This window comes from Lycium ferocissimum, chromosome 7 (assembly GCF_029784015.1).
Source record: "Lycium ferocissimum isolate CSIRO_LF1 chromosome 7, AGI_CSIRO_Lferr_CH_V1, whole genome shotgun sequence".
Lineage (NCBI taxonomy): Eukaryota > Viridiplantae > Streptophyta > Magnoliopsida > Solanales > Solanaceae > Lycium > Lycium ferocissimum.
This window is the reverse complement of record NC_081348.1, coordinates 1,135,891-1,162,026: the sequence shown is the minus strand read 5'-3', so window position 1 is coordinate 1,162,026 and position 26,136 is coordinate 1,135,891. Positions and strand designations below refer to the sequence as shown.

The window sequence follows — 26,136 nt, the reverse complement described above, 5'->3', positions numbered from 1 at the left end:
GCAGTGCCATGTCTCTTTTGTCAATTTCTATTCAAATCATAGCAAGTTACCATAAGGGATGCGGAATGAAATGTCATGCATGAATGCCAAACTTAACAAATGATAATCACGAGGGTTAGGAAAACATCACTAATGTCCAAAAATCAAGTGAATAATACATAAATCAGACTCAACAAAATACAATAAAACTCACAACTCAAATCATGAGCCTAGATGGAACTTATACGCCCAAGCCTGTCAGGTCGCTAATCTAGTATGTATCATAACCCACAGTCTTGTACATCGGGGATTCACAAGGCAAGGTTATCGTACCATGCAATGATATGGGATGAGTAAAATGGCATGCTATGAGATGAACATCACTCCAACAAGACAACATCAAGTACACACAACCTCTAATCAAAAGTAAATACGGTAGCAAGCCCAACATCACTAATAAGGCGACAAGTCCAACATCACAAATAAGGCGTCAAGCCCAACATCACAAATAACAATTACCAACCTACTTAAGTACACCACTTCACACCATGTTCGAAGACTAAAGCATGTTTTCTCCGTCAATAACTACTAATCCTATATAGTTCCCCAATTAAAGTCTAGCTCAAGTAAGCCGTAACCTACCTCGAAGCCGAACAGGTGCCACGAACATCTATCTCGAACTTCATCTTCCTTCTTTGGAAAGAGTCCGGATACGATAAGGTCTAAAAAGGTAAGAAACTCATATAATCGACGTGTTAAGAATAATCAAATCACTACGACCTAAAAGCGATCTAAGAGACCTATAGAGAAAGACCCTAGCCCGTAAGGGAAAAATTGGAACATCGACTCAAAATTCATCTACTTGAAGCTCCTATGATCAATAACCAAGATTCATGCTTATCTAAACCCAAATGAGCCTTCAATCCTTCTAATTACCAAAATCCTCAACGTTCAAGGAACCAAAAATTTAACCCATTTGCAAAACCATTTTGGAAATTGAAATTTTTGTTGGAAAAATAGCTAACCAAGCTAAAACTATGAGATCCCTTCAAAACCACCCAAGATTTAGATTAAAAGAATTTCCTATTAACCTAGGGTTTTTTACAAGTCATTAGTCACCCCTCCCAACAAGCTTCCCATCATGAAACCTCAGTATCCTAAAGAAGAAAAGAAAATCAAGGATTAGAGCACTTACTTCCACGAGCAACCTTGAGAAACCGCTAAAAAAATGGCCTTATATCCACTCCCTAGGTCTAGGAATAAGTTTGGAGTTAATGAGGCTCAAATTTGGAATCAAGATATTTAAAGGGTTTGCCGATTACAGTGATTCCCGCAGAGGCAGAATGAGGCTCGAAGAGGCGGCCTTTCTTCGGTGAAGCAACAGTCCGCAGATGCGGACTCACTTATCCTTGCCATTTTCCAGGCGCAGGAAGCGAGGAAGCGCACGACGGATGCCGGCTCGCGATCGGCAGAAGCGGTGCCTGCCGATCGCAAGCGCTAAGTAACTGAACCAGGAAATCGTAAATTGATATAAATTTCTCTCCAACTTGGTCATAGGTCACCCTTACCCGTAAATCCCACGGGTAATATCTATCGGTGCGGATCCAAACGAGGGTATTTTAGAGAAAAAATGAGGAATGCACGAAACGACCAAGCGGGTCGTTACATTTTCCATTTAGAAGCCTGGAATTGCATTGGAAATGGGAGCGAAAAGGGAAAAAGTTGGGAGCTTTTTGGAGGAAAATTGGTTTTTGTTTCTAATTTAGGCAAAACATACTTTGTATTTTTCAAGACTTAGGGGCTAGAGACTATTTTATATTTTTCAAGACTTTGGGGCTGGGTGTAAGTCTTTTAAGCCTAAATCTCCCTAATCATTAAAAAGGGTACCAAGCTAATTCTTAAAACATTTGGTGTATTCTCTCAATTCAAGTTATAAAAGAGGTCATTTACTCACAGGACCCTCGAAACTAACTAAAACTTACCAGTCCCAAATTATCCAAAGTTTAGGGGGTTAATGTTTTAATAAGTGGTGCATTCTCTCAATACAAGCTTATGCATTGGGATGTCCGCGTGCGTATTTCAACATTTTCATTTTGCATCAATAACAAAAAGAGAATTGACAAAAATATGTAGAGCGAAAGAGACATAGCTTTTCTATTTCAGCGAGTGTCACTACCAGAAAAATGGTCAATGGTAAAGGGAAATATGAACCCTGAAGTGGGTTTTTGGTTGCTAAAGATCAATAAAGACCAGAAAAAAGTATTCACCGCCCGTCGCTACATCTTCCACCGCTAAAAGTCATTAACCTAAATATAACTTGGTATCTCTAGAGTATTAGCGACCAACGCCAACCTTATCCTTAAAACCCTTTTAGAGAACATATTTTTTGTCCCTAATGGATGAAGTTAAGTCTTAGTAATTGGTCCTTAAAGAATAGCAACCGACAGACATCTAGTCCTTAAAGTACTTTTAGGGACTAAAATTCTGATCATAAATGAAATTTGCATCGTCTGAATTTCACATTTAATAGGCTAGATGTTCAGATCCTACAAACATTTTGGGATGAGTAATCTAGTCATTAAAGATACTTATGAACTAAGTCTCCGTCCAAAATTATGTTTGTAATCAATTAATTCTGCAAAACATATTCAATTTGCAACTAAACAACCAGATCACAAAAGGATAACATAATAATGATCCTGCTTTCATATATATATATATATATATATATATATATATATATATATATATATATATATATATTTGTGTGTGTGTGTGTGTGTGTGTAGAGAGAGAGAGAGAGAGAGAGAGAGAGAGAGAGAAATTAATTACAAAAATAGGATTAGCATCAATTGGTGTCACGTCCCAAACAGACGTGAGTGGCACCCACACTAGTCCTATAGTAGGCGAACCAATCCCTAAACCCATTATCAAGCCAACTTCAAATACTTAAATCAATTATAAAACATTACTCACGAATAAAGGATAAGAATCTAACAATAATATAAATAAATAACAAGTGTGGAAAATCTAGCTATTACATTCCCAAAATCCGAAAGTCATCGTACAAGGACTCTAACCAAAATTGTCTAAAGAGAAGAGATAACTGTCTAAAATGAACATAATGTCTGGGATGAAAATAGACATCTGAAATTAAGAAAGATCTTCGGATGGCATGGCACGGATAGGAGCTCACCCTATGATCTTGGTAACGAATAACCTCTACTAGATGCGAGGTTTGGAAGATGTCTCGGGCTCAAAAGCTGCACTCAAAAAAAAAATTACAGCAAGTATAGGCGGTACAACAACACGTACTGGTAAGTATCATAGGCCGACTAAGATTAGTATCGTGCACAAATACATAAAATAAATGGAATAGGCAGACAGACACAAAAAACATGAAACCACAACAAGTATCCTCGAACAGTCTGTCACGCCTCGAACCATGGCATGGGCGAAACAGGGCACTCGGTGCCTTACTGCATGTGACCGAGCGAATCACATGGCTTGCTAAAACATCATGAGGCATAACATAAGTGGAATATAAAATGAAACATGATGAGCCTGAATAAAATATAAGAAGTCATAATATTTAAGAAAAATACTTGTATAAAATGTGAATGCGGAAATATCATAAACTGAGCCAAAGATGGCTACACAACTCAGAGTATCTGACATAACTGACTGTCTAGTCTATGAAACATCTATCGTGAATCTGAACTATAAAATATATTTGCTGGGACAAGGCCCCCAGCACACCTTAACTCACTAAACATGACATAGAAATAAAGTAGGATAATACCCCAAATAAGATAGGGCTCACCAAAAGCTGATACGTGGATGATCCTACTGAGCAGATTCGTTGTCCTATAAATCCGTACCTGATCGTGAAATGCAGGCCCCCGGGTAATAGAAAAGGGACGTCAGCACATTGAATGTACTTGTATGTATGGCAACTGAATGAAATAGACATGGCACATGAAATAACATGATAAGCGCTGAAACTGAAACTGAAACTGAAACCTGATCATGAGCATGAACTTAAATACATATATATAACATGAGAAAAGTATCTGTGGGAGAGCATTAATGTAACCGACATGAAACCACCACCTTAGTACGTGGCGTCTGATCTCTGCCCGATCAGCTAAGCCATCTTGTACCTTGCTGGGGTACAAGACATGAACATGACGTGAATGGATCCAAATTTCTCAATGGGAATATATGAAGGAATCATCCTACTAGGCGGAGCGATCCTTAGCCTACGTTGGCATACGTAGTTTCAGGTATAAAATCTTCTCAGTAATCTGTACAACTCCCAAAAACATGAACATGATATAGTAGGCTTGCCCATGAATTTCATAAAAACATGACTCGTATTATAACATGGATAAAGTTATATAATTTATTTGCATGAAAACGTGTGGACATGTAGGATATTCATGAAAGTAAGTATACTATTTAATAACTTGCATGTAGGAACCCATGGAATGCGATATATGGGTTTTCATGGATTATGGACAGATTCCCAATAACCAAAATGGAAGATTAGGAATACAATAACGAACTAGTTGTCTAATCATAGCATATCATGGTACATGGACTTAGGATTTATCATGAATTTTTCTAAAAACCCTAGTTTTGGTGAATCCTTGTATAATCATGGAAGAACGTGGTGTGGGAAAAAACAAAGATATTCCCTCACGTAGATAGAAGTGCTACATACCTGGTAATGCTTCAATTTGCAATAAAAATCTGAACTTTGAAGAAGAATCCCAAAAGCCTAAGTCCTGAACCCTTAGATGGATTTTCTTGAAATTCTAGGTTAAAAACATGAATTCTTGCATATTGTTCATAAATATATGTTAGAATCCACTTGGAATAGGTTAGGGTTATTTACCTTAGTGTTCTTGGTGATGGAGAAGAAGAGCAGGTCGTCCTAAGGCTTGGAGAATGAAAAGTGGGGAAATAAAACTATCCCCCGTGTATTTATAGTTTCGCCGTCGACGTGGGTGAAGTACGGCACTGTGCGTCCCGACTTTGAAGTACGGTGTCGTACTTGAAACCCATACTGACGTAAATTTCCAATGGGCATCAATTTTTGACGGGCAAGGTACGGGCTCGAAGTACGGCCCGTACCTTGAAGTACGGCCTATACTTTACTACCCGTACATGGATGCCAATTTCTTGTGGCATCTGTAATTTCCCAAAGAGGTACGCATACACCATGTACGTCCTGTACCTTGAAGTACGGCCCGTACATTAGTCGTAAAATGTACTTTCATCATGACAAAGGAATTTTCGATTTCCCACATACTCTGTCTTGGTTTTTGAGTCCCGAATCATGAACATAGCCTAGTTTAAAGTGCGAGGTGTTACAATATCTCCCCCTTGGGATCATTTGTCCTCAAATGATGGGTCATGGTCTATATTGGGACTGGACATGGCTTGAATACGTGAACGTGAAGGAAACATGACATGAAACATGGGGACTGAGCTGAAATGACATGATTACATGGAAACATCAATACTAAAGCATGAGACATGACTGCTGAATACCTGAACGTGAACGTGAAACATGAGACATGAATACATAAGGGACATGACATAGATATGGAGGTTAGTTACCTTGAACATTCTCTGCTAGTTCGTCAAACAAGTATGGATACTTTGGATTTCATATCTTCTTCGGCTTCCCACGTGGCCTCTTCAACTTTCTGACTCTTTCATAAAACTTTTACTGAGGCAACTTCCTTAGTCCTCAATTTGCGAACCTGACTATCAAGTATGGCTACGAGGATTTCTTCATAAGCCAAACCATGTTTAACAGTTATAGAATCCACAGGAATAACCAATGACGGGTCTCCTACACACTTCCTCAACATGGATACATGGAACACTGGGTGTACGACCAATACTTGTGGCAATTCAAGCTCATAAACTACTTGACCAACCCTTCGCAGGATTCTATAAGGTCCAATATAGCTGGGACTAAGCTTTTCTTTCTTGCCAAACCTCATAACACCCTTCATAGGTGAAACTTTAAGAAATGCCCAATCATCAACTTGAAACTCTACGTCTCTTCACCTCACATCTCTGTAAGACTTACCGCACTCTGAGCCATTTTTAGACTCTCCTAAATTAACTTGACTTTCTCCATAGCCTGATAGACTAAGTATGGTCCTAACAACTCTGCTTTACCAACTTTAACCCACCCGATGGGTGAACTACTTCTTCGCCCATAAAGAGCTTCGAACGGTGCGATCTTGATGCTAGCATCATAACTGTTATTATAAGTAAACTCAATGAGAGGCAAATGGTCATCCCAATTACCTTTAAAATCAAGAACGCATGCCCTCAACATATCCTTAAGAGTCTGAATAGTCTCTCTGCCTGACCATCTGTTTGAGGATGAAAAGTTGTACTGAGATTCACCTTGGTACCCAATCCTTTCTTAACGGACCTCCAGAAGTTCGCTGTGAACTGAGCACCATGAACTGAAATGATAGACAATCGGGTCCCATGTAACCTGACAATCTCCCGAATATACAACTTAGCATAATCTTCTGCTGAATATGTGGTCTTGATTGGTAAAAAGTGTGATGACTTAGTAAGCCGGTCAACGATCACCCAAATACAGTCATGTCTACGGGATGAACGAGGTAGACCTGTTATGAAGTCCATATTTATCATCTCCCATTTCCAAACAGGAATATCAATATTCTGAGCTAACCCACCCGGCCTCTAGTGTTCAGCTTTCACCTGCTGGCTATTTGGACACTTAGCCATGAAGTCTGCTACATTCTTCTTCATATCATTCCACTAACAAATCTCCTTAAGGTCATGATTCATCTTAGTGGAACATGGATGAATTGAATACCTGGAATTGTGAGCTTCTGACATGATCCGCTCTTTGAGCCCATCTACATCCGGAACAGATAATCTGCCTCAGTACCTCAAGGTACCATCATCTCCCCCTTGTTCAAAAGCCGTTGTCTTATGCCTGTGGATCCCCTCTTTCAGCTGTAACAAGTAAGGATCACTAAACTGCTTCTCTTTGACTTCAACAACTAAGGAGGAATGAGCTCTGTTCTGAACAAAAACACCACTATCCTCAGAGTCCAAAAGTCGAACTCCAAAACTGGCTAAACGGTGAACTTATTTAGTCATAGTCCTCTTATCTGCCTCAACGTGGGCTAAACTTCCCATGGAATGCTGACTAAGAGCATCGGCTACAACATTCGCTTTCCCTAGATAATAGAGAATATCCACATCATAGTCCTTAAGCAATTCGAGCCATCTTCTCTGCCTAAGATTCAGCTCCCTTTGCTTAAAGATATACTGCAGGCTTTTATGATCAGTGAAAACATCCACATATACTCTATATAAGTAGTGACGCCATATCTTAAGTGCAAAAACCACGGCTACCAACTCTAAGTCATGAGTCAGATAACTCTTTTCATGAGGCTTAAGCTGACCAGATGCATAAGCTACTATCACGACCCGACTAGGGCCATGACGGGTACCCGGGGCTAACCACCGAGCACCACTAATTCTATTACTTATCCTGTCTTCATTCATATTTCTCATCATTCATAATATATATATATCCATAATTATAGAAAACTATCATCATTTGAAACATATTTACTTATATAAACATAAGCCCTTCGGCGATCAAAATAATATATATATATATGCATATACATAAGGACTGTGAGACCATACTACCCACACATACGTATCTGCGAGCCTCTACTAGAGCACTGAACATATGGACGGGACACGACCCCGTCATGCCCAAAATATATCTACCCAAAATAATATCTCAAAATAGCACCTCCGGAATGAAGGAGGGCTCCTGTCTGGCGATAGCTCCTACGGATCTGCACCGTCTCTCTGTCTACCTATGGTCATGAACACAGCGTCCAAAGAAAAGGACGTTAGTACGAATATTGTACTGAGTATGTAAGGCATGAATGAAATGAATATAATAGGGAAGGCATAATGGCACAGGACGAGGACATAACCTTCATTGGATACATTTTATACATATATTACACATAGCATATCATATAAGCTACCATAGCGTATACCTCGTCTTATCATACATACCTTATCAGATCATACATATATCGTCATATCATACATACATCACCATATCATACATGCACCATCATATCATGCATACATCATCATATCATACATGCATCATCATCATTAGTCCGCGTCTGGGTACCCATCGTATGCAGCCCACCAGTGGTGGTCATGTCCGGCCCTCTAGGCACGGTGTAGTCGCACGCGACCCCGGTGGTGGTCTTGTCCCGACTTCTAGCGCGGTGTAATCATAGCAACAACCCTCATATGCAGCCCACTAGTGGTAGTCATGTCTGGCCTTCTAGGCACGGTGTAGTCGCACGCAGCCCACTAGTGTTGACGTGTCCGGCCAATTAGGCGCGGTGAAATCACATCATGCATTCGTCATCATACGTAACATATGCTTATCATTACCATACATTTCATAGACATACCGTGGCCTTATCCTAACTTAACATCATCAAACCATATATAATTACCATATCCTCATCATCTTACATTTCATAGGTACATTGTAGGCTAACATCATCTTACATATCACAGCTCTATCATAATTTAGTATCATTACATACATGTATATATACATATATCATCACAACATATTTTGGGACTCATAGGCATCTATAGTCATGTCGGGGTGACGTAAGGTCGTGGAACCCCGGCCACATTATGGAGTAATCAGATCATCGTGTGTCACCTTAAAGGGACTAACATTTTAAGGTGAGTGTACATAAGAAGAAGCATCAATGGAGCCATACTTAGAATCATTGACTTCGTGGGCATCATTTCTTACTTTAAGACTCCTTAGATTTAACTCATTATCATCAATTATAATACTTGTGCCTTATATCTCTCTCTTCTTTATCTTATACAAGTGTAGCCCCCTCAGGGTCATAGACTCATCATCGCCATTATTGTGCTCATAACACATCCTCTCATCTTTACCTCACATGGCTATTCATGAACGTAGACTCCTAGTTCTTCGGTATTTGGAAATTTCTTGAGAAGGAGGGAAAATCATGTCTTGAAAGGAAAAAGACTAACATCGTAAGATGGGTCTATCAACAATGAATAATAGCAAGGAGTCGTATGAAGGTCCTTAACTTTGTAGAAATCTCGTATCATAAGTTTTAGGATCTCTAGACTCAACTCATCATCATATTCATAACATACTTCTTACTTCATCTCATGTGAACCCTTTATAACGTAGACTCATCATTTCCGATACGTACATATATATAGAGAAATTATAGAAAGATAGGAGGATTCATACCATAGAGTCATTCCTTAGAAAGAAAGGTTGAGCCTTACATACCTTTGTCGTTTAACTACTCGATTGCATGCTCGTCCTCTTTTAATGCACTCGTTAATACCTTCAATGTGATTCGTATCAACATTAGTAGACAATCATAAGAGCGTACTTACCAAAGATATAGAAAATTGGGCAGCATTTCCTTTGTTTATACTACTTTCCGCCATATTCCATATCAACCCTCAACATTCATAATGACGATCACAATATTATAAACAATAAGCATCATCCATTCGCATTATCCACATTTAGAAATTTCACTCCAAATCCTTCATATTCATGACCAAAGTTCACTATCGTGTTCTTTCATATACAATACTCATTCCATGTTCTAAATGTCATTTATAACATATTCATAATCTCAACATATCAATATTCACAACTCAAACCAAACTTCTATTCATCAACAACACTATTGTCACATTAATGATCCATTTCATGTTTTTTTCGTACCACCCAAGTGTTTCAACTTTACAATACTTCTAACATCATGAAAATACCATAAAACTTACCTTAGATGATGGAGGAACAAGCCTTGGATGATAATACACCTCTTGCACCAAAACCCTATTTTACTCTTCCTTGAATTTCTTGGTTTAGATGACTTTAGTGAGGTTTCATACACTTGATTCTTGTTGGTTTGATGAAGTTGATCACAATTTTTCCTTGAATTCGTGTGGTTGAAGTGTATGTAAGGTTCTAGAGGCTTTGAGAGAGATGGAGAGGTGTATGGAATGAAATAAATGAAGTAGGAATACATTTATAAACTTGGAACATTTCAGCCCGTCGGGAGTTCCACGGACTGTTCCACGGTCCGTGGAACCAAGTGCTGGCCGTGGAACCGGTCGTGGTTCACGACCAGCCAGCTATCTCCTCTGCTGGCTGTTCCACGGACACATCCACGGTCCGTGGATCATGATGCTGTCCGTGGAACAAGGTCGTGGAACTCACAGTTCCACCGGAGTCGTTCCCGTCGTTTCGTTTGATCTCCAATCCTTATGGAACTTTCTTAGCACTTGTTTATCACTTCATTAACAATCTAAGGGGCGTTATAACTCCTCCCCAATACATCATTAAGTCATCATCAACTTGTTACTTGTAAATCCTTTCCGACACTTATCGCATACATTGCCTTCTCTTAGCCACTTTCTCGTCTAACATCGTATGCCTTTAAAATCTTACTTAAGGTCATCAAAAGTCATTACTTACTTATCGAAACATCATATACTTCGTGCTCCTCATTAGCCTACTCACTGTGCATCAACGAAAAAAATTTCGAGGTGTAACAGCTACAACCTTACCATGCTGCATTAAGACACATCTGAGACTAATTCCCGAAGCATCACAATATACAACGAACCCTTCAGTTCCCTCTGGTAGCGTCAAAACTGAAGCAGAAGTCAACCTTGTTTTCAATTCCTCAAACTCTGCTCACACGCATTTGACCATTGAAATTTGACCTTCTTCTGACCCAACTTAGTCAACGGAGCTGAGATACAGGAAAACCCCTCTATAAAACATTTGTAATAGCCTGTCAGACCCAAGAAACTTCTCGATATCCGATCTTTGAGGGGTGGAGCTAATTCTTCACAAATACTATTTTCTGAAAATTGACTTTCACACCTTCACCTGAAATCACATGGCCTAAGAATGCCACTAACTTAAGCCAAAACTCACACTTTGAGAATTTTGCAAAAAGTTTGTGATCCTTAAGAGTCTGCAACACTATTTTGAGATGTTCTGCATGACCAGCCTCACTACGGGAATATACCAGAATATCATCAATGAAAGCTATAACAAATAGATTGAGATAGGGCTTGAAAACCCTGTTCATAAGGTCCATGAAAGCTGCTGGTGCATTCGTCAACCCAAACGACATGACAAGAAATTCGAAATGACATAACGGGTTCTGAAAGCGGTCTTCGAAATATCAATTTTCTTAACCCTTAACTGATGGTAGCCTGATCTAAGGTCAATTTTGAAATAACACTGAGCACCCTGAAGTTGGTCAAATAAATCTTCGATTCTGAGGAGAGGATACTTGTTCTTAATGGTGACTTTATTCAACTGGCGGTAGTCAATACACATGCATAGAGAACCATCTTTCTTTCGAACGAACAAGACCGGTGTGCCCCATGGTAAGACACTTGTTCTAATAAATTCCTTGTCAAGAAGATCTTTCAACTGAACTTTTAATTCTTTCAACTCTGCCGAAGTTATTCTATATGGCGGAATAGATATTGGCTTAGTTCCGGGAAGTAGATCAATTCCAAAGTCAATCTCCCTATCGAGAGGAACTTCGAGTAGGTCATCTGGAAAGACCTCTGGAAATTCACTGACAACTGGTACTGACTGAAGAGCTGAGGTCTAGGCCTCTACATCCCTAACTCGAACTAGGTGATAAATGCATCCCTTGGTAATCATCTTTCTGGCTCTAAGATAGGAAATAAAAGTACTCCTAGGTACTACTGAATTACCCTTCCATTCTATAAGTCCGTCGGGAAAATTGAAACTTACTATTTTGGTTCTACAACCCACTGAAGCATTACATGATTCTAGCCAATCCATACCCATGAGTATATCAAAGTCTACCATCTCTAATTCAACTCAGTCTGCTATAGTACGACGGTGATAGACCATAACTGGACAACCCCTATAAATGCGTCTAGTTATAACTGATTCTCCAACTGGAGTGGAAACTTCAAAGGGTTCATGCAACTTTTCTAGTTCTATCCCGAATTTCTTAGCAATAAAAGAGGTTACATAAGATAGGGTAGATCCGGGATCCATGAAAGCATAAATTTTTTGAGTAAAGACGGTTAGCATACCTGTGACCACATCTCCATGGGCCTCTGTATCTTGACGACCTGCCAGCGCATACAAACGGTTCTGACCACTGCCCGTATTGTCAGACTTTACTGCTCTATCCCCCTGCTGGGCCTGACTGTTACGAGGAGCTGCTGAATTTGTGGACTGAGCCACTTTACCTCCGGTACTTTGCCTAGCAGACGGACAATCTCTCTGAATATTGTCATATCCCTTTTTGTGCCCCCACGTGACAAACACACACAGGTTTTATTATTTAAAGGGTTTTTCCATTTAAAGTGACGATTTTGAAAAGAGATTATTTATTTACAGAGTCGCCACTTGGAATTGGGTTTTGGTGTTCCAAGTCACCTTATTGAATTCCTAATCAAAAGGAAATGACTCTTTTATTATTGGTCTGCAAAAAGAAAAGACCGGGTAAGGAATTCTGTTGATCGAGGAGAAGCTATTAGGCATTCCTCGAGTCCCGTGGTTCTAGCACAGTCGTTTTTATCGACTTATACTTGGTTACAAATAATCCTTGGATAAAACGTGTTTTAATTGTTTAAACTTAGGAGCATGTATGCACATAAGGTCTTTCATTAATTATACTATTAGAGTGTTAAGGTGCGGGGTGGCTCACATGACTTTTCTTTAATTATATGCATTTAACCAAGGAACAGATCTGTCCACATGGTCAACACAATTATTATTAGAGTGTCAAGGAACAGGATGACTCACATGACTTTTCTTTAATTATATGCATTTAACCAAGGAACGGGTCTATCCACATGATCAACACAATTATTATTAGACGCGCCTAAATAGTCTACCGTTAGAAGCAGTTATTTGTCTCTTAAATCTGAGATGTTTTTTTTTTTTATCATATTAGTCATTTTTCACTCTTAGACAACGGGCTTTGAATGGAATTTGCAACCCATCTCACTCCCTTTTTTTTTGCTCTTTTCTTTTCAATAGCAACGAGATTTGAAATAATTCGCATCCCGTCTCGCTCATCTCACACTAATAATTAATTAATCGGGCCTTAGAAGTGATTTAGGCCTGAAAATCATATGTGAATAAATAAATGGCGGAACCGTATCACGGCAAATAACGCATCACATTACTCTAATCAAGCTTTGAACATACCAACACAGCAAATGTCCTTAATTTCAATATAAAATAATTAATAGTGCAACATTTCATATAAAGTAAGCCTATTATTTTCCAATATCCAAAATAATGAACAGATCATAAAAGTATGCATCATTTAATGACAACATCAATCAAGAATATGATACAAACCCAATTCTGAATCAAATCATCAAACATTCATTTGTCTATCTTGCCGAAGCCAAAAATATACTACTATTCATACTTGCTAAAACGTACTAATTCACACACATTCCTTTTTTATTTTTTGACACATCTACATAGGTTAGAGAATCTAGAGTATTACGAACACCAAACAAAGACCATGCACCAAACACGAAACACTAAAAACTCATAGCAAAACATAATATGAACATGTATTGGAAAATTAATAAAAGAACGAACCTTAGAGTAAAGCTTCTTTTTTTTAATTAATGAATCTCAAGGATAAGTACAGCAACTTGAAATGAGAGATAGCCCAACTCGACTAAACAAGAAACTTCGACCGGAGCTTAACTAGAAAACTCACGGAAAACCTCGAAACCACCGTCGGACTCTCTATTTCAAAATCAAACATTGCAGGTAGATTCGGTTTCCTATTTTAACTATTCGAATGGCTATTGTTATAGTTTTTGCGGAAGGAGATTGATGTTTAATGCATGGTTTTGATTGAAAATAGTGAGGACGATGAGCTGTGCGTTGCTGTTAATCTAGATACGTTACGTTCTTTGTGTGGATGGCAGCTGTTTAATCTGTACAGTCTAGTTGCTTATAGGTTTTTTTTGGTGTAATGAGTTTCTTAGTTTGATTATGGTTCTTGAGTACAAGTTTTTAGCTACTAAAAATTAAAAAGAAAGCTCTCCCAACTGGCGGATTTCAATGGGATTTCCATCGAGGGGGTTGGGAAAATATAAAAAAAATAAACATACGAAGAAAAGCGTTGAGTTGCAATATCTACTATATATATCATAAAAAAAATTTTAACCTCGTAAAAAACAAGTTTTTTTTTTAAGTCGAAGGATTCGGGTGAGCTAACCCTCTAGCTTTACGTGGTGTTCGCCACTGCTCCTGTGGCTCATATTTTTGTGTTTTGGTTATGGTGGCTGTAGGTTCCTATATTCTAGGTCTTTTGTTTCATTTTTTTGTTGCGGCTGAATTGTGTGTGATGGATCATATGATAAACTAGGTCTAGGTTTCTATTTATAGTGTGCCACTTTTAGCTTAATCTTCCCAAAATATTCTTGGATATTCTTTTTCCCAAAATGGAATATGCCATGGATATGGATAAGGTGGAATTTGCCATGTGGTGGGCTATCATTGGTTCGATTTTCTTTTTCTTTTGATTAAATAAAAACACCAAGATAAAATATTAATCAACTACTTTTAAATAAATAAAAAAATAAGAAAAATCATTACTCTAAGGAAAAATTTAAAAGGTAATTAACTAAAAAAAAAACTAGAATAAAAGAAACCTATTTTTGTTATTTTTCTTTCGTTAAAATACAAAACTTGTACTCTAAAAATAGTGAATATTTTTGTTCTTTTTTTTTAATTTATTTGTTTGTTTTCCGTAAATAAACCTACTAAATAAAAATAGAATAAAATCGACACATCAAAATTAAAAGAAATATTTAGACACTAGAAGGTGAAACGCCTGGGGGAGGGTCAAAAATCATGTGTCTACAAATATGGCCCCTATGGCCACAACCATAGCATACATCCATACCCATACAACACTCACCTAGGTGTCTCTTACCACACTAGCCGCAAACCAGATTAGTATAGGCCTACTGACCCACACTAGCTTTAGAGTAGGAACCTGCTGGTCTGAAATTCTGTTTCTTCTGATCATTCCTGAACTTTGGGGCTGGGGCACTAGGCCGGATGGAGCTAGTCCTGCTGACCTATTCTTAAAGAACTCGTCTACCTCCACCCTAGTTAAAGTTACTTGAAGACTTGGCCCTGCTGTCCCAATTCCTATCCTTCTTCTTGCGGTTCTTCCTTCCTTCCGCTTTTCTCTCATTACCTTGCACAAATGCCAATAACTTGGAAATAGTCATCTTGTCGTTTTGAGCAGCCGTATTAGCATCCCTGTGAAATTCATGTTTAAGCCCGAGCACAAACCTTCTAACCACGGCTCTCATGTCGGGAACCATGTGAGGAGCATGTCTGGACAATGACACAAATTTGAGATAATATTCCTGAACAATCACTTTATTCTGCCTTAGCCTTTCGAACTCCATAGCTTTTGCTTCCCTGACCTCAATTGGCATGAAGTGGTCAATGAAGTCATCAACAAATTCATCCCAAGTAGCGGGTAGTGCATTCTCCCCTCGGGACTGTTGCCAAGTCTCATACGAAATGTGAGCCACATCCTGCAATTGATAGGCTCCAAACTCTGCTGCCTCTGTTTCTATGGCATGCATAACACGAAACACCTTCTGCAGCCCATCAATGTAATTTTATGGATCCTCTCCTTCTTAGACCCCGTGAACACTGGAGACTTCAAGCGAAGAAACTCTTGGTTTCTAGAACTGGTTGACCCACCACTAGCACCTGAGATAGGAGTCGTTTCCTATCGTTGCGCCTAGTTAGCAATGATCTGAGTGAGCAACTGAATAGCACCCCTAACATCCATGTCCGAAGCATTAGGAGGTGTAGATGTTGGGGCTGCAAGGTCTAAAGCAGATGTCTAAGTCTGAACGTCTTCTTCCTGAGCTACATCAGCGGCAGCCCTTTGGCTGGTAGTTGATGTCCTCTTCGTGTACTTTCTTTTCGGAGCCATTTTCTGAAATACGTAATTCGCACGAGTTAGAAGAATTCCTGAAAGTACTGTTCTAACTGCACGATCTAGAGTATGAAAGAAGTGAGACAATCCAATGTTCATGGCTGTCAACTATTTATATGTGTGGGCCCTCACACATATAAAAGTGACCCCACTAGATACGGTTTCATAGACTCCCTAAGACGCTTGAACCTAGTGCTTTGATGCTAAGCTTTGTCACGCCCCGAACCATGACCTGGGCGAAACACGACACTTGATGCCTTCTTTGCGCACAATGGCTGACCGAGCGAACCACTTGTTAATGAATCATCATGAGGCATAACATGATCAGAATATAACATGAAACGTGATGAGCCTTAATAAATTATGAGAAGTCATAATATCTAAGAAAAATACTTGTATAAAACGTGAATGCGAAAATATCATAAACTAAGCCAAAGATGGTTACGCAGCTCCGAGTATCTGATATAACTGATTGTCTAGTCTATGAAACCTCTATCGTGAATCTGAACTATAAAACATATTTTAACGGGACAAGGCCCCCAGCATACCTTAACTTGCTAAACATGACATGGAAATAAATAAGGATAACACCCCGAATAAAATGGGACTCACCAAAAGTTGATACGTGGATGATCCTACTGAGCAGATTTGTCGTCCTGTAAATCCGTACCTGCATTGTGAAATGCAGGCCCCCGAGTAATAGAAAAGGGATGTCAGCACATTGAATGTACTGGTATATAAATCAACTGAATAAAATAGACATGGCAAATGAAATAACATGATAAGGGATGAAACTGAAACTGAAACCTGATCATGAGCATGAACTTAAATGCATATATATAACATGGGAAAAGTATCTGTGGGAGAGCATTAATGTAACCGGCATGAAACCACCACGTTAGTACGTGGCGTCTGATCTCTGCCCGATTAGCTAATCCATCTTTTACCTTGTCGGGGTACAAGACATGAACATGACATGAATGGATCCAAATCCCTCAATGGGAATAAATGAAGTAATCATCCTACTGGGCGGAGCGATCCTTATCCTACGTTGGCATACGTAGTTTCAGGTATAAAACCTTCTTGGTAATCTGTGCAACTCCCAAAAACATGAACATGATATAGTTGACTTGCCCATGAATTTCATAAAAACATGACTCATATTATAACATGGATAAAGTTATATAATTTATTTGCATGAAAACGTGTGGACATGTAGGATATTCATGAAACTAATCATACTATTTAATAACTTGCATGTAGGAACCCATGGAATGCGATATATGGGTTTTCATAGATTACGGACGGACTCAAGATAACCGAAATGGAAAATTAGGAATACAATAACGAACTATTAGTCTAATCATAGCATATCATAGTACATGGACTTAGGGTTTGTCATGAATTTGTCTAAAAACCCTAGTTTTGGTGAATCCTTGTATAATCATAGAAGAACGTGGCGTGGGGAAGAACAAAAATGTTCCCTCACGTAGGTAACGCTTCAACTTGCAATAAAAATCTGAACTTTGAAGAAGAATCCCAAAAGCCGAAGACTTGAACCCTTAGATGGGTTTTCTTAAAAACCCTAGGTTAAGAACAATGAATTCTTGCTTATTGTTCATAAATATATGTTAGAATCCATTTGGAATAGGTTAGGGTTGTTTACCTTAGTGTTCTTAGTGATGGAGAAGAAAAGCAAGTCGTCCTAGGGCTTGGAGAATGAAAAGCGGGGAAATAAAACTATCCCCAGGTATTTATAGTTTCTGGCCGACGCGGATGAAGTACGGGCACCAGGTGCATCCCGTACTTTGAAGTACGGGCCATGTTTGCAGCCCTTACTTGGATGTAAATTTCTAGTAGACATCGATTTTTGACAGGCAAGGTACAGGCTCAAGGTACGTCCCGTACCTTGAAGTACGGCCCGTACTTTGCTGCCCGTACATAGATGCCAATTTCCACTGGCTTCTGTAATTTCCCAACGAGGTACGCCCTACTATGTACATCCCGTACCTTGAAGTACGACCCGTACTTTGGTCGTAAAACATACTTTCACCGTGACAAAGGAATTTTTGAATTCCCATATACTCTATTTTCGTTTCTGAGTCCCGAATCATGAACGTAGCCTAGTTTAAGGTGCGAGGTGTTACACAGTCCTTACTTAGAAATCAGTCACCAATCATCAACAAAGAACACCGCTAGACAGGCCAAATGAAATGCAATAAGTGATAAAATCTCCCATGTTTGTACACATTTGCTAAATGGTAATGTTTTCCCCAAACAGCCATGACCTGCAGGGGACCCATGGTATCTATGTACCACTAGTTTTGGAACGGACCTCGAACCATGAGTTCATAACTACGCTACATCATCACCCCCTGTCAAATGTGCCTTAAGAGATGTATATGTCCCATCCCAATCATATCAATAAATGCCTCATAATCACATCACAAAACTAGCTCAAGAATAGGTATCAAGTCAACACCAATGAAGTATAATCAAATAACACAAGTCACAATAAGACTCACAAATAATCCGCTCAATGATAATATAATATGTATGTTACACCTTAGAAAATTCCCCGTTAGCGTACAGTGAATAGACTCACGAAGGACATGACGTATACGAGGTTGGGATAGGCGAGAGATGGTAATTGATGATCCTAATTAAGACTTCCAAAGACATTCGGGTTAAGGAAAGAAAGTTGCTAAGGGAAGCGAGTTATAAGTTGAATGTATCGGGTAAGAATCACGAGTATTAAGTTAATGATGTCTTAATGACCATTGAGAAGAGAGTTATAACATCTCTTAGAATATGGTATTGAAGTAAGGAACAAGTGTTAAGAAGGTTCCATAAGGATCGGAGATCAAATGAGTCGACGAAACAACTCTCGGAAAAACTCGTTAAACATACGGCGGACATACCGTTGTATAAGATCTACGGACGTATGTCCAGTAGTAGATCCGGCCAGATGTCATGATTCATGGACCGGATATACGGTCAACATACGGTCGATTAGATTTTATATGGACCGTATGTTGGTCCGTATATTTCAATCAGGCCGAAGTCCATTTTTATATAAGGGACCCTTTTCATTTCATTTTCATTTCCCACTTCACCTCTACACTTCAAGACCTATACCCAACATTCCACCCACTTCATCCATAAAACAAGAGAAAGAAAGGATCAACAACAAGAATTAAGGTGAATCAAGTGAAGGAAACCCATTAAAAATCATCCAAGTCGAAATCCCAAGAGAGATAAAATAGGGTTTTGGTGCTAAGGGTGAATCACCATTCCAAGCTTATTCTCTTCATCTAAGGTAAGTTTCATGATGTTTACATATTGTTTGAAGTATTTATAAGTTGAAACACATGGATTGTAGAAGTGTATAGCAAATGGGTCATCAAATGTGTGAATAGTATTACAAGTGAGTGTAGTTGAATTGAATCATGGAAATGGATATTTTGATGTTATGAATGCGTTGTAAATGACCTATAGAACATGAAATAAGTATTGGATATGAAAGAATACGACGATGGACTTTTAGTCATGAATATGGGAATTAGTAGAATTGTGAAATGCGAATTATGTAAATGAATGACGATTGTTGTTAGCGATATTGTGATGGTTGTTATGAATGTTGGGAGTTGATATGGAATATGGTGGAAAGTAGTATAAACAAAGGAAATCTTTAGCGCCCAAATTTCTCTAGCTCTAGTAAGTACGTTTTCATGATTAGTTAGCTAATGATGATACAAATTCTCTTGAAGGTATAAACAAGTGTACTCAAGGAGAACGAGCAAACGATAGAATAGTAAACGACAAAGGTATGTGAGGCTAATCCCTTCCTTCTAAGGCATGAGTCCATATGGCATGAATTTCCTTCATTACGAATGTCCTATCTTGAAGGATGCGAACCATTATCATGAATAGCCATACGAGATAAGAGATATGCTACGATTACGATAATGATAATGATGAGCTTAAAACCTAGAGATGCTATAGCCTATGATGTGATGTTCCGAACAAAGCTAACGAAGTCATATGAAATCTGATGTCAATTACTACATACGCCTAACCTTATGTTTGTTCCTTGAGGCGAGCGGGATAGTTACGAATGCTCATAATGACATCAGGGGATTCACGACCTTACGTCACCCCGACATGACTATACTTGCTTCCAAGTTCTAATGTATGAATTGATGATATATATATGATGATATTAACTTATGATGAAACTATGATATACCTATGAAATGAATGATAGCGATGACTACGATGATGTATAATGTACGATGATAAATGCATGCTATGTATGATGATACGATTCAGGTGCCTAGATGGCCGGGCATGTCACCGTAGTGAGGCACTGTGATTCTCACGTGCCTAGATAGTAGGAGCGTGTCTGTGGGCGAAACACATGATTCTACCCGAGCCTAGAGGGCGGGCATGACACCAGCAGTGGGCGGCATATGATGGTTACCCGGACACGGGTTAACGACATGATGATGTATGATTGATATGGCGGCGCGTGTATGGCATGATGATGTATGTGATATGATAAGGCATACGCTATGGTAATGTATATGACATGCTTATGTATGATTAATGTATATGAAATGTACCTATGATTATATAAGTACACGAGGGTTGAATCTCAAATGACTTACTATTATACTTCTTATCTTTATTTAAATTCTTTGCCTTCACTATTCGGTTACAATGTTAAATGCCTTGTCAGTTCTTTGGGCCATTTGTGTTCGTACCCCGCGGAGTAGGCAAGGAGACGCAGTCTTGATCTATAGAAATTTAGTAAGCACGTGTGAGCACTCCAGTTGTCACAGGTGCCATTGATTATTCTTTTGGTACATATGTATGTATATTAAATGATTGGGCATAGCGGGGTCTGTCCCGTCCATATGTCTAGTACTTACGTAGAGGCTCGTAGATACGCGTACGTGGGTAGTATAGTCCCATGAATATAAGTATATGTATATGCGTATATGTTATTTTGTAGCGATGGCTTATGTTTATAAAAAGCAATTACACTTCATATGATGGCATGTTTCCATGATTATAAGCATATAGTATAAACGAGCGAGATAGTAATTTAACGGTGAATGGTGTTCGGTGGTTAGCCCCGGATGCCCGTCGCAGCCCGTAGTCCGGGTCGTGACAATGTAGCTATCTCAATTCATCTCTGAAGGGTATATATGAACACCTCCCTTTCAACGGTCTCAAGAATACAACTCAAGTTTATCAACCTCAACAATAGAGAATTACCTCATACAATTTAATCATACAACTAACAACTAACAACGATCACCCAAACTCCATGTCCGAAGACCTAGACATGCTTTCTCCCATAAATTCTATGACATATACAGTCAACTAATCGAAGTCTAAGTCAAGTAAACCGTATCCTACCACAAAACAGATTTGAGCAATGGAATCGCTTCGCAACAGCCTTTCCCTTTCGCAAAGCCTCAGAACGTTCAAAGTCTAGTAATCATAATGCTTAGTAAGTAATGGAGTATTAACTCAATAATAACAATTTGGGGAAGACAACCCCTCTACTTCTACCCTTCATCAATGGTTCACTTTCCTTAGGAACATATTCATCCTAATTCTAGTCTCAACAATTATATTAACTCCATTAATGGGTTCTATAATCAATTCAACCCTACAAATCTAATTTTAGCCAAAGTTCTCATTTTTATTGGAACCCTAGGTCTCAACAAGCAATTTCCATCATTGAATAACTAGTTCTCATCCTAGGAAGTGATAATCTCTACTCTTAGATGATTAAACAACATTAAACAATAATAAACAATAACCTATTTGTATTCTAGGGTTTTCTTGGTGTTTGTGTTCTAGCCTTCAATTCCCGTTAAGGGTCTTTTGATTGAAACAAGAATCTAATATGAACATTAAGCGAAGAAAGTTAGTAATTAAGGCTTACCTTTGATGGAGAATAGTGCCCTAGCCTTAGAAATTCGCCTCTATGCTCTTGGGAACCGTTTTGGGGATTATGAGAAGTGTGGGCACGAAATAACTACTTAACTCGTCATTAGACTTAAGTGGGCTTCATTGCAGCGACCAAAGTCTCGCTGCAACGAGGGCCTTCGCTGCAACAAACCCTGGGATTTTCCCACCCTTCGTTGCAGCGAACCCAGTCTTCGCTGCAATGAAGAATCATCGTTGCAGCGAGGCGTCGTGAACCAGTGAGCATGGAAATCACAGAGTCACTTACAAGTCACAAAACACAACATACAACACAACCAAATTATTTAGGTCCTCTCATTTCTAGCCTCGGGGAAGTACTAGCAAGGATATAATGGTCAAAGCACGCATAACGACCAAGCGGGTCGTTACAGTTGGCATCTTACAACCACAATGGAAGCTATAGTCACAATATTGTTACATATCATTTCTCACGTCTCTATATAAATTGTTGCATTGAAGGTTACAAAAAGATAATCATAAACATGACATTAATCATTGAAATCATAGAGAAGGTTATGGATCCAATTAAAAAAAAGGAAGGGAGATGGTCTTAAATATGGGATTAACCATTGAGATCATTGAGGAGGTTAAGGAAGTGTGGAACTTAATATTAAAGTTTACAACGCCTTAGAGGTTTAGACTGTCAATTTAAATATGCCCTAAAATGGTTTTATTTTAAGTGTACTTAATTATAACTTGTATAATATGTTAATTCATTAGTAGTAACTTATAGTATTATCGATCCCAGAAAGTAAAGTTTAATTCTTACATTTTCTTCTTTTGAATTCCCGAGTCTTATATAATTACTACAACATTCGTATTTTAATCTACTTTTAGATATAAATTGAGAGAGACCATATCATTATAGGTACATATTTCATCTTGGAACTTCACCTTCTAAGCAGTGGGTCCTCTGAGCTATAATAGTGTTAGCCAAAAACTTGATTTTTCTTGCACTATATTTGAAGGACCAGAGTAAATATATCAAATACGTTATCTAGCTATATATATAATAGAAACAAAGCAATACAAATGGATAGACAAAGAAAATTGGAGCCTATTGTAACAAAGTAACGTATTGAAGGAGCGGTTTTAAATTAAAAATTTTAAAAACACTTCGGGAAATCGTCCTGTTCTAAAAAGATGGCTCTTCAACTTTTGTTTATTCAAATTTACTAAAATGGTCTTTTTTTCTCTAAAAGGTTTGTATTATACATCATCTTATGAAACGAAGGCATGAATATCTGTTAAAGAAAAAGTGACTAAAGTTATATTCCATTGTGTTCAAGTTAATTTTCTACTGGACCTAAAGAAAAAAGGCTATATTTCTACACTTTTTCGGAGCATAAAAAAAATCAAATGAGTGTCTAATTGGATTGGATATCTGTTACTCTCACGCAAGCTGTAGAGTGAATAAGGGTGCTTACGTGGCTAACAATCATTTGATGAAGTTAGATACTGTGGTGACCCACGAAAAGATTATCCAGTTTATCATTTCTGTAAGTTGAAGTTGTCCAAGATGGAGAGTAGGTCCAATGACACGTCAGAGTTGGGAACACTATATGACGTGGCACCTTATGGAGCCAAATGCAGTGCAGTTTGGTAACTGGAACAAGTTTAAGCCACTCGTTTCGAGTGGCGGAGACTTCTCCGTCCTTTGCCTTATGAAATTATTAAGAAGTATAGAGACCCTAGTTATGGGGTTGTCTCTCCAAGGACCAATAATTATTCTTTGTCCTTTTCTTAATTATCAGGTTAAAAGAACCATATACTACCAATAATGGAATTGTTGCAAATAAAGGACAAAATGATAAAGATGGTTGGCTAAATGGCAAATGGTAGAACTGAATTTCCCTTTTACTCCCTTTGTTTGCTTGAGCCGACTTCTTTGAAATGCCAGTTCGAGACACTGTCCTCTTCAATCATTTATCGCTCTTCTCCTTTTCTTCTAGCTCCAAGAAGTTCCTCTTCCCTTTTTTTTTTTGGCATTTGATATTCAATATATTCAAATATTAAATTTAGACTGTGATGCAAATCATTTAGCCCGATCGCTCTCTAAAGTTTCACAAAGACTTGCAAACACTTGCACTAGTGAATGTAAGTTTGGAATTTGCACAAACACAATTTTCCAAAAAAGAAGGAGAAGAAGAAAGGAGTTTACTTTTTCGTTTTTTTTTCTATGTACAAATATGATCCCGTAAGATCATATATATAGAGCAAAGTATATAGCTATTTCTAGAAATGTTTTTTATGAAATTATAAGAGTAATTAAGGTTATAAGGACAATTGTAATGAAGGCCATAAAGACAATTCAAAACATTTTTTTTTCATTATGAAGGCTACTATTAAAACTCATAAAACATATAATCAATTCTTCTTTTGATCAAAATTAATAGTAGATATTATATAAATATCAAAGATGTTTCTTATTCTTTATTTGAGATATTAATAATATATAAGTATGTATTTTACAGCTCAAGTAAAATAAAAATATATGGACAAAGAAAAACACGTCTATTTTCAGAGTTAAATAAACCGTGTCAGAAGGAATAACAAAGTAAAATAGCATTGGCATATTCGATGTTGTTTACCCTTAAAGCAGGCAACGGTTGAATTTATACGCGGTGCAAAGGATACGTGATTTAATTTAATACGTATGATGAAATAACAACAAATAATGATATGGGAATAAGTTAATGATCAAATCGAAGAAATAAAGAACCTGGTCCTTGATAAAGAGTAACAGAACCGAGCTCGGGTTGTTGGAACAGGGCTCGAGTTGTGTAAAATATTGATGAACACTTAAAGAAAATGTGGAACAATAGCTCAAAATTCGAATATAATTGTTTAGAGTTTGCTTGTGCCTAAAAGAATGGAGACTGAAAAATGAGGGGGTGCTCCTCTTTATATAGTAAAGGAGTATTACCCTGTTTACAATTCTAGATAGCGACACGTTTATCAGTTGAGTAACCGACCTAAAAAGGTGCCGAAATATCCGGTCGGTGGGGCGATATTACGGCCCCTATGCTTATCTACTCAACTGATTCTTATTCCATCTCGGTACTCTTAGTCCATTCGGGTTATACTCGGTCATGATTGATACTCGATTAACTCGACCACCTCCGGTGTCGGTTGAATCAATGTCGATATTTGCCCTCGACCATGTTGAGGTCTCAACTATGGGACCCCCCGTTGGAATCGTTCAATCCCATATAATGGTCCAAATCCTTAGATAACATAACGGGAGATCGAGGGTAGCTTTGACCTCGATTTCACTCGTATACAGATAGTCCCCGCACTTCTCCGAGTGTAGATAGCTCGAAACGATGAGAAGTGGAAATAGACCCGGTTCCTTCCCCTGTAAGTTTCATATAAGTTAATAAGGTCAAACGTCCCATCAGTTATATCGTTCTGACTTCAGCCACGCGTCATATGCCGGTTGGGTGAACTGACAGTTATGGAACGGCAACCGTCTCGGCCTCCCTATAAAATCAGACTTTCCCTTTCATTTTTTACCTTCTGAATTTTCACTCTCCAAAATTACCATCGTGCTTTTGAATTAATCTGCATAACTTCATACCCAAACCTTCATACATTCATACATTCACCTTCAAACCTTCATGTCTTCAAAAAATCTACCCAGATCTTCAAATCTTCATATCGAACCTTCAAACCTTGTTATTTTCAGAACAATGGCTAAATCTTCGATAGCCAAAAACGGTGAGTCTTCCTCGGCTCCAAAATCAAAATCGAAACCGTCAGATTATGTCCCGGCTGATTACGTCACGACCAAGGATTTTAAGGTCGAGAGGCCCTCTCAGCAAAGGGATCAGGGTGCTGAAATATCGGACTACGTATGCACGACCCCCCGAATAAACTCGAGCAGGTCAAAAAGGACTGCGGTTAGGAAGACAAAAAGGTCGTTATCCCCGATCGAGAGGAAGCAGTCACGACCCATGTAGAGGGGTACCTGAGTGTTTACACATACCCCTTCACA

At 38.4% G+C, this 26,136-nt stretch overlaps 1 long non-coding RNA gene across 2 annotated transcripts; it reads right to left on the bottom strand.

Moving 5' to 3' along the window:
• Positions 1-2,992: 2,992 nt before the first annotated feature.
• On the bottom strand, positions 2,993-14,508 carry LOC132062457 (uncharacterized). Of its 2 annotated transcripts, none has more exons than XR_009416180.1 (3): positions 14,409-14,508; positions 13,751-14,202; positions 2,993-3,247 (listed from the first exon to the last, which is right to left on the bottom strand). It is a non-coding gene; the product is annotated as an uncharacterized LOC132062457 (long non-coding RNA). The 2 variants fall into 2 exon arrangements; XR_009416179.1 differs by having other exon boundaries at positions 2,993-3,242.
• Between the last annotated feature and the right edge of the window lie 11,628 nt (positions 14,509-26,136).